This window comes from Acomys minous, assembly GCF_964271855.1.
Source record: "Acomys minous genome assembly, chromosome: 5".
NCBI lineage: Eukaryota > Metazoa > Chordata > Mammalia > Rodentia > Muridae > Acomys > Acomys minous.
In genome coordinates, this window is record NC_140494.1 from 83,999,804 (window position 1) to 84,012,886 (window position 13,083).

Here is a 13,083-nt window from a genome sequence, read left to right on the forward strand (position 1 = left end):
TCTCTGGTGCTGGATGAAAAAAAAAGTGTGTCGTGTGCTCTTTTATTTCTATTTTTTTGATTTAATAAAGTTTGATTTTCCCAAATGTACAGCTGATTTAACCTGCTTATGCATCTTCACCAGCAGCTGGGGCATCTCCACCCTTTGTGTTTCTTGTGTAAAATACTTGGGCCCCGAATCTTCAGTCTCTCAGAGACCTCATCTGGAGTAATAAGCTTATAGTTGGGACTTCCTTACAGAGTTTGTCGTATGTGGCTTTGTCAAACAGGACTAGATTGTTGAGCCTGTCTCAAACTTTGCCTTTGGACCACTTCTTCTTTTTGGCCATCAGACTTATTTACTGGGTCTTTGTCTTTTTTGGCCGACTTTCCAGCTTCTTTCTTCTTCTTCTTGTCATCTTTGGGCAGCATGGCGAAGCTAGGAGAGTGGCAGCAACCACTGCGGCCTCTGCGGCCCCATTAAGATGTGGGGAGGGGCTGGGAGGGGCAGTGGGGGCAGCAGGGGGGGGGAGAAATAAAAGGCATCATGTGCTCTTAACTGCTGAAACCACAAAGTGCTGTTGCTCTTGCTTTTAGACTGGGTCTCATTATGTAGCCTCCTGAGTGCTGACATTGAAGGCATGTCTACAACCGGCTAAAGATGTACTTTTTTTTTTTTTTTAAAGTTTTTCCAGACAGGGTTTCTCTGAGTTATCTTGGCTGCCCTGGACTTGCTTTATGGACCAGGCTGGCCTCGAACTCACTGCGATCCACCTGCCTCTGCCTCTGACTTCCAAGTGCTAGGATTAAAGGTGTGCACCACCACACCTGGCTAGGGTCAGTTTTTTCCATGGGTGCAGATAAGCAGCCTGTACTCACTCCTGGGATCTTACATAAAGATAAAAGGAGATACCCAACTCAGGGAATGTTTCTGTCCTTCACACATTGTGTGTGGTCTCTCTGTCTCTGTCTGTCTCTCTCACACACACAAAGACAAAGACAGATACTGAGAAAGACAGAGAGAAAAAACGTCTGTCTTCAGGTGCTGGTGAGGTGGCTCAGAAGTTAAGAGCACTTTCTGCTGCTGCAGAGGACCCGCGTTGATCCTCAGCACCTACATGGAGGCTCACAACCATTGCAGAAGAGTCAACACCTCCTTTGTTCTTCTGACGTCACTGAGCATCAGGAGGTGATGCAGACATACATGCACATACATATTAAAAAACACACTCATACACACATGCACATACACATAAAAAAAACACTGGGGGCTGGAGAGATGGCTCAGAGGTTAAGAGCACTGGCTGTTCTTCCAAAGGACCCAGGTTTCATTCTAAGGAGCCAGATTAAAATTTCAGCACCCACATGGCAGCTCACAACTGGCTATAATTCCGGTTCCAGGGAATCTGACACGCTTATCCAGACATGCATTCATCCATGCAGGCAGAACATCAATGTACATAAAATATAAAGAGATTTTTAAAAATCCATTTGCAAACCAACCTCAGGAAAACCTCACTAACCATGCCCGCCACTTGGTGGCGCTATTAGAACAGACATGTCATTTAGAACGTGTTCCCTCCTGTGTCTGAAGCATCTTAGGTCGGCCTCCTACAAATTGATTCACTTATAAATTTTTCCTTAATTTCAGACTTTTTGTCAGACAGGACTCTAAAATCTAATAACCGAGTTAAGAAGGAAAAAGATGGATGCCAACTTGTGTTTTTAGGTAACAACAATAGATCCCTGTAGATATACAACTGCTCTAAAAAGGGAGGGGAGCCGGGTTTTGAGAGCTTTGTTCTTTTAGCCTCCTAATGCTAAGCACTCTTAACACCGAGGCAATCTATTTAAGCCCCAGTAGGCCTGGCGACAGGGCCTTGTAATCCAGCTGAGGCGGAGGTAGAAACATCAAATTCAAAGTCATCCTGGGTAACACAGCGCTTAGTTCAAAAATACAAAAAACGCAGGCCGGTGAGGTGGCTCAGTAGCGTGACAACGTGTGTCTTCGCCCCTTGCCCTACCCGCTGGTTAGACCAGGACCAAGCATCAGTGCGACAACCGCACACGCCGGTCTTCCAGCCGGGTTTCCGCCAACGAACGGCGGCAGCGTCGCGCAACACGGCGCATGCGCACGCGGGGGACCGGAAGCCGTCCCAAGGGCACGCCCCTGCTCCATTGCGTCACGTGATAACGGTCGCTCGGAAAAACCGCCACGGGGGGCGGAGGGGAGGGGGGGTTAGGAGAAAGGAACCAGATGGGAATCTCGTCAGGTGACACAGGTCTACCAATAGGGAAAAAGGGGCCCAGAAACAACAACAAAAGTCCCTGTCACGTGACAAAAAAGCAGGGGCAGCCACTATCATGTGACTCACCAAACTTGAGCAGCGGCTCGGCACTAACGTCACGCAAGTAGGCGCTGCCACTATGTCGAGGTCACGTGATGTGGCCCTTTTCCCCCCCCCCCTCCTCCGCCCACCTCCGCACACTTCGTTCCACCCGCCCACTGGGGGTTGGGCCCACGTCGCTCGCCCACGTGACGCAGGGGCGGGGCTCTACCAGTCACGTGGCCCTGCACCTCCCCGGCGCGCGCCCGCCGGCCCGCTCGCCCCCGGTCCCCGGCTCCTCCTCCTCCTCTTCTCGCCATTGCAGTTGGGACTGGAGCAGCCCCGGCGAAAACCGCGTGGCTTTCTTTTTTTAAATTGAGGGGGGCGGTTGTGAAGACTCCGCAAGGCTGGTGGCAGGAGGGCGGCGGCGGCTGAAGCCGAGGGACCGGAGCGCCGACAAGGTAAGCGGCAATGTGGCGTCTCCCGCCTCCGCCCCTCCCCCCCGCCCGTCCTCCCACTTGTCAGCGCAGGCTGGGCTGTGGGGACGCGAGTGACAGGGCTGTTGCCAGTCCGCCTACCCTCCCCTCCGCTCTGATCGTCCACCCCTAGGCGTCTCGCTCCTTCCTCCGCCTCCGGCCTCGCTCCCGCGCTTGGCCGTTACTCTCCCCCATTGTGCCTATGAAACAAAATGGCGGCGGCAGTGCCCCTGTGCGCGCGCATCCATTCTCCCCCCTTCATGGCCCCCTCGGCCCAGGCCTGGGCTCAGCTCTCGGGGGGGTGCGCACGCACTGTAGTATTCCCCTTGTCCCCGGGCTGCTCACTTTTCCCCAGGCCGAGCTTTTTGTCTGTTGCTTCGGCCCCGCGCACGCGCGCACGTGTTGGAACACACACCCCCTCATAGCCAGAGCATCCTGGCGAGCGCAGAAGGAACGGTCTCCCTCCTTCACCTGCCTTACCTCTTTGTTCAGCTCCATCCTTGGCTTATAAGAGCATGCCAGGTTCATCCTAGTCCCAAGGCGGGAAGTATCTCCTCTTTGTTCTGAACACGGACCTGAAAACCCCTTCCCTAGACCATCGTTGAGCGAAGCATTTATGGGTTTCATCGGATTCTCAAAGCCTGGATTTGTAGGTTTCTTTCAAATCAACACCGAAACTTAAGACCGTTTGGGTTTCCCGACCTTTCAGGCCAGATGGTTTTCATTGATGGTATTTCCCAGGTTGAGGCTCCAGCCCCCAAAACGGTGGTATGCTGTGATGTTGGAGGCATGTTTCGTGCGTGCTTTAAATTTTCTTTGATTTGTTTAAGTAGTTGAGTGATGGGAATTCACGATTCAGATACGCTACTTGGGGTGTATAACGGTCTGTTTAATTCCCCCTCCCCGTCCCTCCCTCTTCCCCTCGCAAGGATCCAAGCAGGGAAAGAGTAAGCCATCTCTTAGTAAAACTGCTGCTAAGTTGCTGTTTAGGACACGTGGTGGATCAGGTAAGAGGCCTTAGTTTCTGTGGTATGCCTTGCTTTTGGGATTCGAGTATTGTGAATGTATCTGCCTGGTTCAAAGTTCTGTTCTATTTCAAGTGTTCAGTGTGAGGATACCGTGTACACAGGAAAAGAAGTGCCATCCAAAGTTACGGTTCAAGTTTAGGACCTGTCCAGGGTCTTCCTCGCAGGGTTCTGTAGGTGGGATCCTCTGTTGTTTGAGTAGAGTTGTACCACTTTTGAGTGTGGCCTCGGGGATAGCTACTGCAGTCACCCAGCCTGTGAATGGAATCTGCAGGCCTTGGGGATTGGCTGGAAGGCTGCAGTCCCGATTGGAGGCTGGTGATCAGTGCTAGGCTGGCATTGGCAGCGGATATCAGTCTCTATCCGCTGAGTTTGGACCAGCTTGGGATTCCTCTCCTACAGGAGCCGAAAAGTGCCCTATTGTTTTCAGTTTTTCTGATGGAACTTGGTGGATGGCTGTAGGCAAGTTACTTTGGCTCCTTTTAGTATTGTTTTCTAGGCTCTAGTTACTGTGAGTACTCTGTGTGCGCTGTTTTCTTGTTTCTCTCACGTTCTTCTGGTCATTGACAAGAATACTTGGTAAGGTTTTGCTCTTTTTTCCCCCTTCTGTTTTGAAGTTGTGTCTATGTAGCCCAGGCTGGTCTTGAACTTGGGAAAGATTTATTTACTATTTGCAGGGGTTTAGAATTTGAGCAGAAAGAGGCTTGACCTGAGTTTCCACAAAGAATGAAGAGGGAGAGGGTAGTGAGTAGCCTCTGGAGGATGAGCTGGACTTGAGAGTGTTGCTGCAGCTGCGTCTGAAGCTGCGGTGGCTGCCTCACCTCCCTGCTTCGCTAGCAAGTGCTGCAACAGTAGGGAAGGGAGGGGTGGGGGAGCCTCATCGGCACTGAGTTTTCTAAGTACTTAATAGTTTGGGTATGTTAGGTCCTCGAGTTTTTCTTTTTCTTTCTTTTTTTTTTTCCCCTCTCCAAGACAAGGTTTCTCCGTAGCATAGCCTTGGCTGTCCCGACTTGCTTTGTAGCCCAGGCTAGCCTCGAACTCACAGTGATCCTCCTGCCTCTGCCTCCTGAGTTCTGGGATTAAAGGCTTGTTCCATCACACCCGGCAGCCCTTGATAATTTTTACCAGACATTCTTAGGTGATGTATTTATAGCAGTGGAAAGTTGGACACTTTGAAGTCACTGCTTTTTCTTCTATGCATATAGATGTTTTGCCTGCATGTATGTCAGCACCACATGTCTGTGCCTCGTACCTGAGGAGATCAGAAAAGGGCATTGGATCACATGAAATTAGACTTATGGATGGTTGTGAACCACCATGTGGATTCTGGGAATTGAATCCTTCTCTGCAAGCACATGAGCCGTCTCCAGTCCCTAGCTTCTCTTCTTTTTAATGTTTTGTGGATGTCTAGTTGAAACTCTTGTTTCTAATGAAGATACTGAGAATATAGCTGAGGGCAGGCAAGATGGTTCAGTGAGTAAAGGTACTTGCCACCAAGCTTGACAACTTAGTTCTGTCCCCAGAACCCACATGAAATGACAACTCAAAAAAGGTGTTCCTCACCACACACACAATAAACAAGAATAAAAAGTTAAAAGAAGCCAGGCATGGTGGTGCATGCCTTTAATCCCAGCACTCGGGAGGCAGAGGCAGGTGGATCTCTGTGAGTTCGAGACCAGCCTGGTCTACAGAGTGAGTCAAGGACAGCCAAGGCTACACAGAGAAACCCTGTCTCGAAAAACAAAACAAAGTTAAAAGAAAAAACTAGGGTAGTAGTTTGTTTTCTCTCTTGCCACTTGTGTATGTGTCTGGTTGTTGGGAGATGGTACCCAAGGACTTGTGCAACACATTCTAAACTACTAGTTATGATTGTAGTCCTTTAACTAGTTTGAAAAATTGTTCAATTATTACTTATTTTGGTTCTTTGAGATAGGGTTTCTCTGTGTAGTCCTGGCTATCCTGGAACTGATTTTGTAGACTGGGCTGATCTCAAACTCAAGAGATTGCTTGCCTCTGCCTCCTGAGTGCTAGGGTTAAGGGTGTATTCCTTATTATTATTTATTTTCCAAGGCTTTTTTTCTTTACATTGAAAAATGTTTTACTTATGTGTCTCTGTGTGGGTGTGTGCAGGTAAGTACAGGCGGCCAAGGAGGCCCGAGATATTTGTTGGATTGCCCTACAGCTGAAGTCATAAGCAGTTAGCTGTGAGCCACCCACCGCCCATTGTGGGTGTTGGGAATCACATGAGTCCTCTGCAAGAGCAGTATGAGTTCTTAACCCCAAGGTCTCCCCACCTCCCCACCAACTGCACCCTTTCTTTGTTTTCTGAGACAGGGTTTCTCTGTGTAACCTTGGTTGTCCTGGAACTTTCTTTGTAGACCAGGTTGGCCTCGAACTCACAGAGATCCATCTGCCCCTGCTGAGATTAAAGATGTGTGCCGCCACCACCTGGCTCTGCCCGCTTTATTGAGTCAGGGTCTCACTATGCAGTCTTGGCTGGCCTGTGATGTCTGTGAACTTAACTTGCCTGCTGAGGGTTGGGTTTGTGCCACCTTTTCTTTCTTTCTGTTTCTTTGACATAGCTGTGGCTGTCCTGGAACTTTTTGTGTAGATCAGGCTGACCTGGAATTAAAGGTGTGGGCCACCACACCCAGATTTTCTTTAAAAGATTTTACTTTTGAATGTGTGTGTGCATGCATGCATGTGAGTGCAGGTGCTGTCAGAGGCCAGAAGATGATGTTGGAGTCCTCTGGAGCTGGAGTTACATGGGTTTTGGAAACTGACTGTAGATTCTCTACAAGGGCACAATATGCTCTTAACCACCCTGCCTCCCTTCCTCCCTCTCTTGAAACAGGGTCTCACTGTGTATTTCCAGCCTGGAACACACTGTGTAGACTAGACTGGCCTCAACTCAAGAGCTCAGAGATCCCCATGCCTCGCCTTTCCCAGAGCTGTTGGCATGAAAGGCATATGCCCATCTCACCCAGAGAACATCTTTTTTTTTGTTTAAAATGGTATGTTAGGCTGAACTTTAACTCACAGTAGTCCTCCTGCCTCATTCTCCTAAGTATGAATAAAGTCATCAGCCATTATGCTTGACTTTTAAGGGTTTTGTTTTCTGAACCACATCTAAGCACCAAGGGTTATTTAATTTTGTGCCCTGTCATTAGGGTATGCTATTGTGTATGACCCTAGGTGGTTAGTATGAAATGGTTCCACTGGCATTTTTGGAGTGGATGACTGGGTTCTCAAGCATGCTGCACAGCTGTCATTTCATCTTCGTGAGGTCTGGTTGGCTCAGCACTTAGGTGGGGGGGAGGGGGTCATCAGTTTTGCCGGTTGCTTGCTCTGCTGTTGCTTGCCTATGACTGCTCACACTTGGTTTCATCTCATTGTATGCGTGTGTGTGTGTGTGTGTGTGTGTGTGTGTGTGTGTAGATGGTCTCATGAGCTCAAAATGGCCCTGAACTCCTGATGTTCCTCCTCTACCTCCCAAATGCTGGGACTTCTAGCTCTGGCTACCATGTTTACCTTGTGTGTGGGTGTTTGTTTTCCTTTTTTTAAAATTTAGTTTTAATTTATGTGCATTGGTGTGAGGGTGTCAGATCTTGGAGTTACAGACAGTTGTGAGCTGCCATGTGGGTGCTAGGAATTGAACCTGGGGCCTTTGGGAGAGTAGACAGGGCTCTTAACCACTGAGCCAACTCTCCAGCCCTTTTGTTTTCTTGAAGACGGGTTCTCTCTTTGTAGCCTTGGCTGTCCTGGGCTAAGGTGGCCTCCAACTCAAAAGTGATCTGAGTGCTGGGATTAAACTCATGTGTCACCACTGCCTGGTCTTGGTGTGTGGTTTTAAAAGATTGAAATGTTATTAGTTAGATTTGCTTCTGGGTGTACTGTATGGGAGTTTTTGAAGGGTCATTCTTGCTCTTCATTCATAATTTTATTTGAAAAGACTAAGCCAGAAGACGAGGCCTGTAGTCTCAGGAGGCTGCAGCAAAGGATGGTGTGAGCCTGGGAATTGGAGGGAGCATATAATTTGACCCATTTTAAATGGCACAAGAGTGTAGGTGCCAGCTTTGGAGAAATGAGCTGCTCAATCTCTGCACACAGGGATTTGTACAGCCTTGCAGTGTTCTCAAAGGTACTGCAGGATGCCTGACCATAGCTGCACAACTCGTGGGTGTGTGTGCCGTGGGGAGGGAGCTGGAATTATTTTTGTTGTGTTTGCTTGAGTTTGTTGTTTACTCATTTTTTTCTGCTGTTAAAAATCAAACTAGGGCTGGAGAGATGGCTCAGTGGTTAAGAAAGAGCACTGACTGTTCTTCTGGAGATCCTGAGTTCAACTCTCAGCAATCAACATGGTGGCTCACAACCGTCTGTAATGCAGTCTGGTGTCCTCTTCTGGTGTGCATGAAGACAGTGTACTCATATACATAAAATAAATAAATCTTAAAAAAAAAATAAATCAAACCTTTATAAGGCAAAGATCTCATGTAGCCCAGGCTGGCCTTGACCTGCTGATGCTTCACTTCTACCTTCCAAATGCTGGTGACGACGGAAATCCATAAAGCCAATGGGATGGAGGCTGAGACAGGAAGGTGTCAAGTTTGAAGTTAGTCTGGTTTACCAAGTGACAAAGTCTTTGTAGAGGAATGTTGATTCATTTCATACCTATTCTGGCAAGAGATCACATCCAAAGAACCTCTAGATCTGTGTGATCCAGCAAACTGATCTGCGTTGAAGGCCAACCTGGTATACAACAAGTATCAGGTAAAGAAAAGCTTAGATCTGTGCATGGTGGTGATACATGCCTTTTATCCCAAATGAAGATGAAGTTTGGTTGTAGAAGGAAGCACCCATGTTTGAAAGTGAGTGGCAGAAAAGGTGATGAATTAAGAGAAGATTTGACAGAGTAGAGTATGCTCAACTCTTATGAGAAGAGGGAGGAAAAGGAAGCTACTTAAGAAGCAGTTTTTCAGAGAGAAGAGGCAGGGTTTTTTGTTGTTGTTGTTGTTGTTTTTTAAACCAGCACAGTAATAGATGGGTTGCAGAGAGAGAGAGAGAGAGAGAGAGAGAGAGAGAGAGAGAGAGTGAGTGAGAGAGAGTGTGTGTTTGTGTTTGTTTTGTTTTCAGGTGAAGATGAAACGAGCCAGAAAATAAGCCAGAAGATTAGAGCAGATTGTTGAGTTAGTATGAAACAAAGCAGAGCAATTCCGGGCTGAGAGAGAAGCCAGATACGTCAGCTGGGAGAAGAGTTTGAGTTGGAACAGCTGAGTTGAACCAGTCAGCCCAGAGCTCAGAAAGAACAACTAAGGGTGAGCTTATTAAGCATTAACTCTTAGAGGCTGAAACATTATAGGCCTAAATTAGATTGTACAGAGGCTAGAATCTTCCATGACTAGGCCTAGGTTAGCAGAAGGAGGCAGTAAGCCTCTGAGACAACAACTGAAACAGGTGAATAAGAGTTACAAGTCTCAAAACAAGTGACTAGGCATAGGGATACCTTTAATCCTAGCATGGAGGAAGCACAGGCAAGTGCATCTTGGTGATCAGCCTGGTTCAGTGAGTTCTAGGCCAGCTAGGAATACATAGACTGTCCATGTCCATGTCCCCGTCCAAAAAAGAAAAGAAAATGGGTGCTTAGAATGTGGCGTGATGGCGCACACCTTTATTCCCAGCACTTGGGAGGCAGAGGCAGGCAGATTTCTGTGAGTTCGAGGCCAGCCTGGTCTACAAAGAGAGTCCAGGACAGCCAGGGCTACACAGAGAGACCCTGTCTGGAAAAAACTAACAAACAAAACATCAACAAAAACCAGGATCTTAGTAGTTGAACACTTTTTGCTCTTTCAGAGGGCTATTATTTTGCTTCCCAGCACCCAGGCCTGGAGACTTAGTTACCTGAAAGTCAAGCTCCATAAGACCCAACACCTTCTCCTGGCCTCTGCTGGCACCTGCATACATGTGGCACTCATCTTCTGCTACCACCACCACCACATCCTCCACACCACCTAGCATTAGTTGTTCTTCTTTCCTCTTCCTCCTCCTCCTCCTTCCTACTACTCTGTAGATCAGGCTGGTCTCAAACTCAGAGAGAGCCACCTCTTCTCTGCTGGGCAACCCCCCCTCCCCATGCTGGGATTAAAGGTAAGCACCCCCACCCCCCCACCCCCCCCTTTTTTTTTTTTTTTTTTTTTTTGTAATTGACACAGGGTTTCACTTTGTAGCCCTGGCTGCCTTGGAATTCTGCAGACCAGGCTGGCCTTGAGCTCAGAGATCAAACTGCCTCTACCTCTTCTGGATTAAAGGTGTGCACCATTAGGTTCTAGAGGAATTAATGTATATAACATACATACGGTGAAAAAAACGCCTAGCTGGCATATCTCTATGAATAAGAAAAAGGAAAAACCATTACTATTCCAATCTTTTGTAGTGTTGTTGGGGCCTGGGCCCATGTGTTCTTCCTTCTGATTAAACAACACACTACCATCCCCAGGAATGCTGTGTAGCAGCAGTACAGCAAAGTCTACTTGAACTTTGTGTTTTGAGACGGCCTCATTGTGAGGATTTGGTTGTGAGTCCTCCTGTCTCAGCCTCAGGTGGTATTGTGAATGCAAGTGCATAGCACCATGCCCATCTTAATCTGGATGAAACATAAGGCTGTGGCCCTGCCAGGGGAGAAAGGAGTGGAGTTCACGCATTTTATGGTGGCTTCACTTTTCTCTGTGTGATGTGTATGCTTATGTGTGCACCTGTGTATGTGCCCACAAGCGCCATTGCATATCCTTGGTGTATCACTTTTTTTACCTTTTTTTCTTTCTTTTTTTGTTTTTGTTTTGTTTTGAGACAAGGTTTCTCTGTGTAGCCTTGGCTGTCCTGGACTCACTTTATAGACCAGGCTGGCCTTGAACTCACAGCAATCCACCTGCCTCTGCCTCCTGAGTGCTGGGATTAAAGGCGTGCACCACCACGCCTGGCTTGCCTTATTTTCTCGAGACAGGGTCTCACTAAATCTAGAGCTGGCCATTTCCACTAGACTGACTGGGCATCAAACACATGAACTCTGCCTGTTTCTGCCCTCATGCCTGGCCATTGCTAGGGATTCAAGCTCTCTGGTGTTGGCCTAGAAAAGTGCTCTTACCCACTGAGCCCTCAGCCCAGCCCTACAATTCCCTTTCTGTGCTGACTGGGTTTGAACCAGGGCCTCTTACTAGGCTTTACCACTGAGCTATGCTCTCACCCTGACATTCTTAACATGGTGATTGGAATTGGGTTACAGGTGGGATCCTTATGCCCTGGGCAAGTGTTCTTTGACTCCACTGTATTAGTGTCAGAGTCATAGTCAGGCTATTGTGCTCTGGCTTTGCAAGCTGTTGCTGTGGAAGGAGGGTATTGTGTGTTTGTCTGGCTTCTTAGAGCTACATGTGCAGCTGCAGTTATTTCAGAATGAAGTTTCATTTACCACACTGGACAGGCATCTGTCCTCCTGGCTACTTGGGAGGTTAAGGACTGGAGGATCTCTTGTGTTCATTGTTGGCCCAGCCTAGGCAACACAGCAAGATCCCACCCTCTTCCCCCTCTTCGCCTTGTGTTTGCATGTTGTATGTAGGTGCTCATGCATATGTGTATAAAGTGTATGGAGGAAAAAGGTTGAAATCAGGTGTCTTCCATGCTTGCTCCATTTTACTGAGGCAGGGCTTCTCAGTTGAATTCAGAACAGAATCTGCTAATCTAGCTAGCCTGTTTGCTCATGGAATCCTTTGCCTCCCAAGTGATAAGATTACAGGACCTTAGTGTACAATCTGAAACTCCAAGCTGGTTCTCATGTCTGTACAGCACTTTGTCACTGAGCCCTTTCCCCAGCTCCTTTTCCTTCTTTCCTTCCTTCCTTCCTTGTTTTCTTTCTCCTGTTTTTTGTGGGTTTTTGTTTTTTGTTTTTTGTTTTGTTTTTTTTTTTGAGACAGGGTTTTTCTTTGTGGTTTTAGGCTGTCATGGACTCGTTTTGTAGAACCTGGCTCGCTGTTTCCTTTCATATTTGGGTTTTCTTTCTGTAAAAATAAATTTCTGCTGGTGTGGTGGTGCATGCCTGTAATCCCAGCACTTGTGAGGTAGAGGCAGGAGGATCTCTGTGAGTTCGAGGCCAGCCTGGTCTACAAAGTGAATCCAGGACAGCCATGACTATAAGAGAAACCTTGTCTTGGTGGAGGGTGGATTCTATGTGTGTATTCTGTCTGCATGTATGTGTGCAGTGCTTTGAGAAGGGCAGAATAGGGTGACTTTTTTTTTTTTTTTTTTTTTAAAGAAGAAGGTGTCTTGACCCCCTGGAACAGATTGTTGTGAGCTGCATGTGGGTGCCAGGAATTGAACCCTGGTCCTCTGAGAGAACAGTAAATATTCTTAGCCACTAAGCTATATATCTAGTCTCTTGAGTTTTTTGTTTTTGTTTTTTCTTGTTTATTTTGGCAGTACTATGGATTGAGTGCATGGTATATGGTAGGCAAAGCTTTCTACCATTGAGCTATGCTCCCAGCTCACCCTCCTCCACCACCTCCTCCTTCTACTACTTTTCTTGTCTTGTCTCACTATGTAATTCTAGTTAGTCTGGAACTCCTTATGTAGATCTGGCTAGTCTCAGAAATTCACTTGCCTTTGCCTCCTAAATGCCAGGATTAAAAGGCTTTTGCCACCACACCTGACAGATTTCCGTTGTCACTAGAGTTACAGAGGGTTGTGAGCTGATCAGTGTGGATGCTGGGAACTGAACTCTGGTCTTCTTTAAGAGCAATAATATCTTTTTGAGACAAAGTCTCCTGCACCTTATGCTGATCTTAAACTGATAGACCTGCTTCACAGCCAGCTCATGAAGGATGTCTTAACAGAAATAGAGGGAAGACCCTGAAAGGGGCAGACCTTCATTGTTGTTAGTCTTTGATGGCTGTAGAAACTCGTGCAGGGGGTCTGGAGAGATGGCTCAGTGAGTAAGAGCACTGGTTATTCTTCCAGATGTCCTGAGTTCAATTCCCAGCAACCACATGTGGCTCACAACTATCTATAGTGAGATCTAACGCCCTCTTCTGGCATGCAGGTGAACATGGAGGCAGAGCACTGTATACATAATAAATAATAAATCTTAAAAAAAAAAAAGAAAAGAAAAAAAGAAACTGGTGCAGACAGAACAAGAGCCTCTTGACAAAATTGGGATTGAGATCCAACCCACCCATCCCCCCAGTATTTCTCTGTAGCCTTGGCTGTCCTGGACTCAGTTTGTAGACCAGGCTGG

At 47.4% G+C, this 13,083-nt stretch overlaps 1 protein-coding gene across 13 annotated transcripts in view; it reads left to right on the forward strand.

Moving 5' to 3' along the window:
• The first annotated feature begins 2,501 nt into the window (after positions 1–2,501).
• Positions 2,502–13,083, forward strand: part of ILF3 (interleukin enhancer binding factor 3) — a 40,233-nt gene continuing 29,651 nt past the window's right edge. For 4 of the 13 annotated variants that reach the window (XM_084784140.1, XM_084784151.1, XM_084784150.1 and 1 more), the window contains exon 1: positions 2,503–2,766. The gene's annotated coding sequence lies outside the window, so the exon portion shown is untranslated. Of the gene's footprint in view, positions 2,767–8,878; positions 9,122–13,083 lie in introns of those variants that run through there. The other 9 variants (XM_084784142.1, XM_084784143.1, XM_084784146.1 and 6 more) reach the window with 6 other exon arrangements.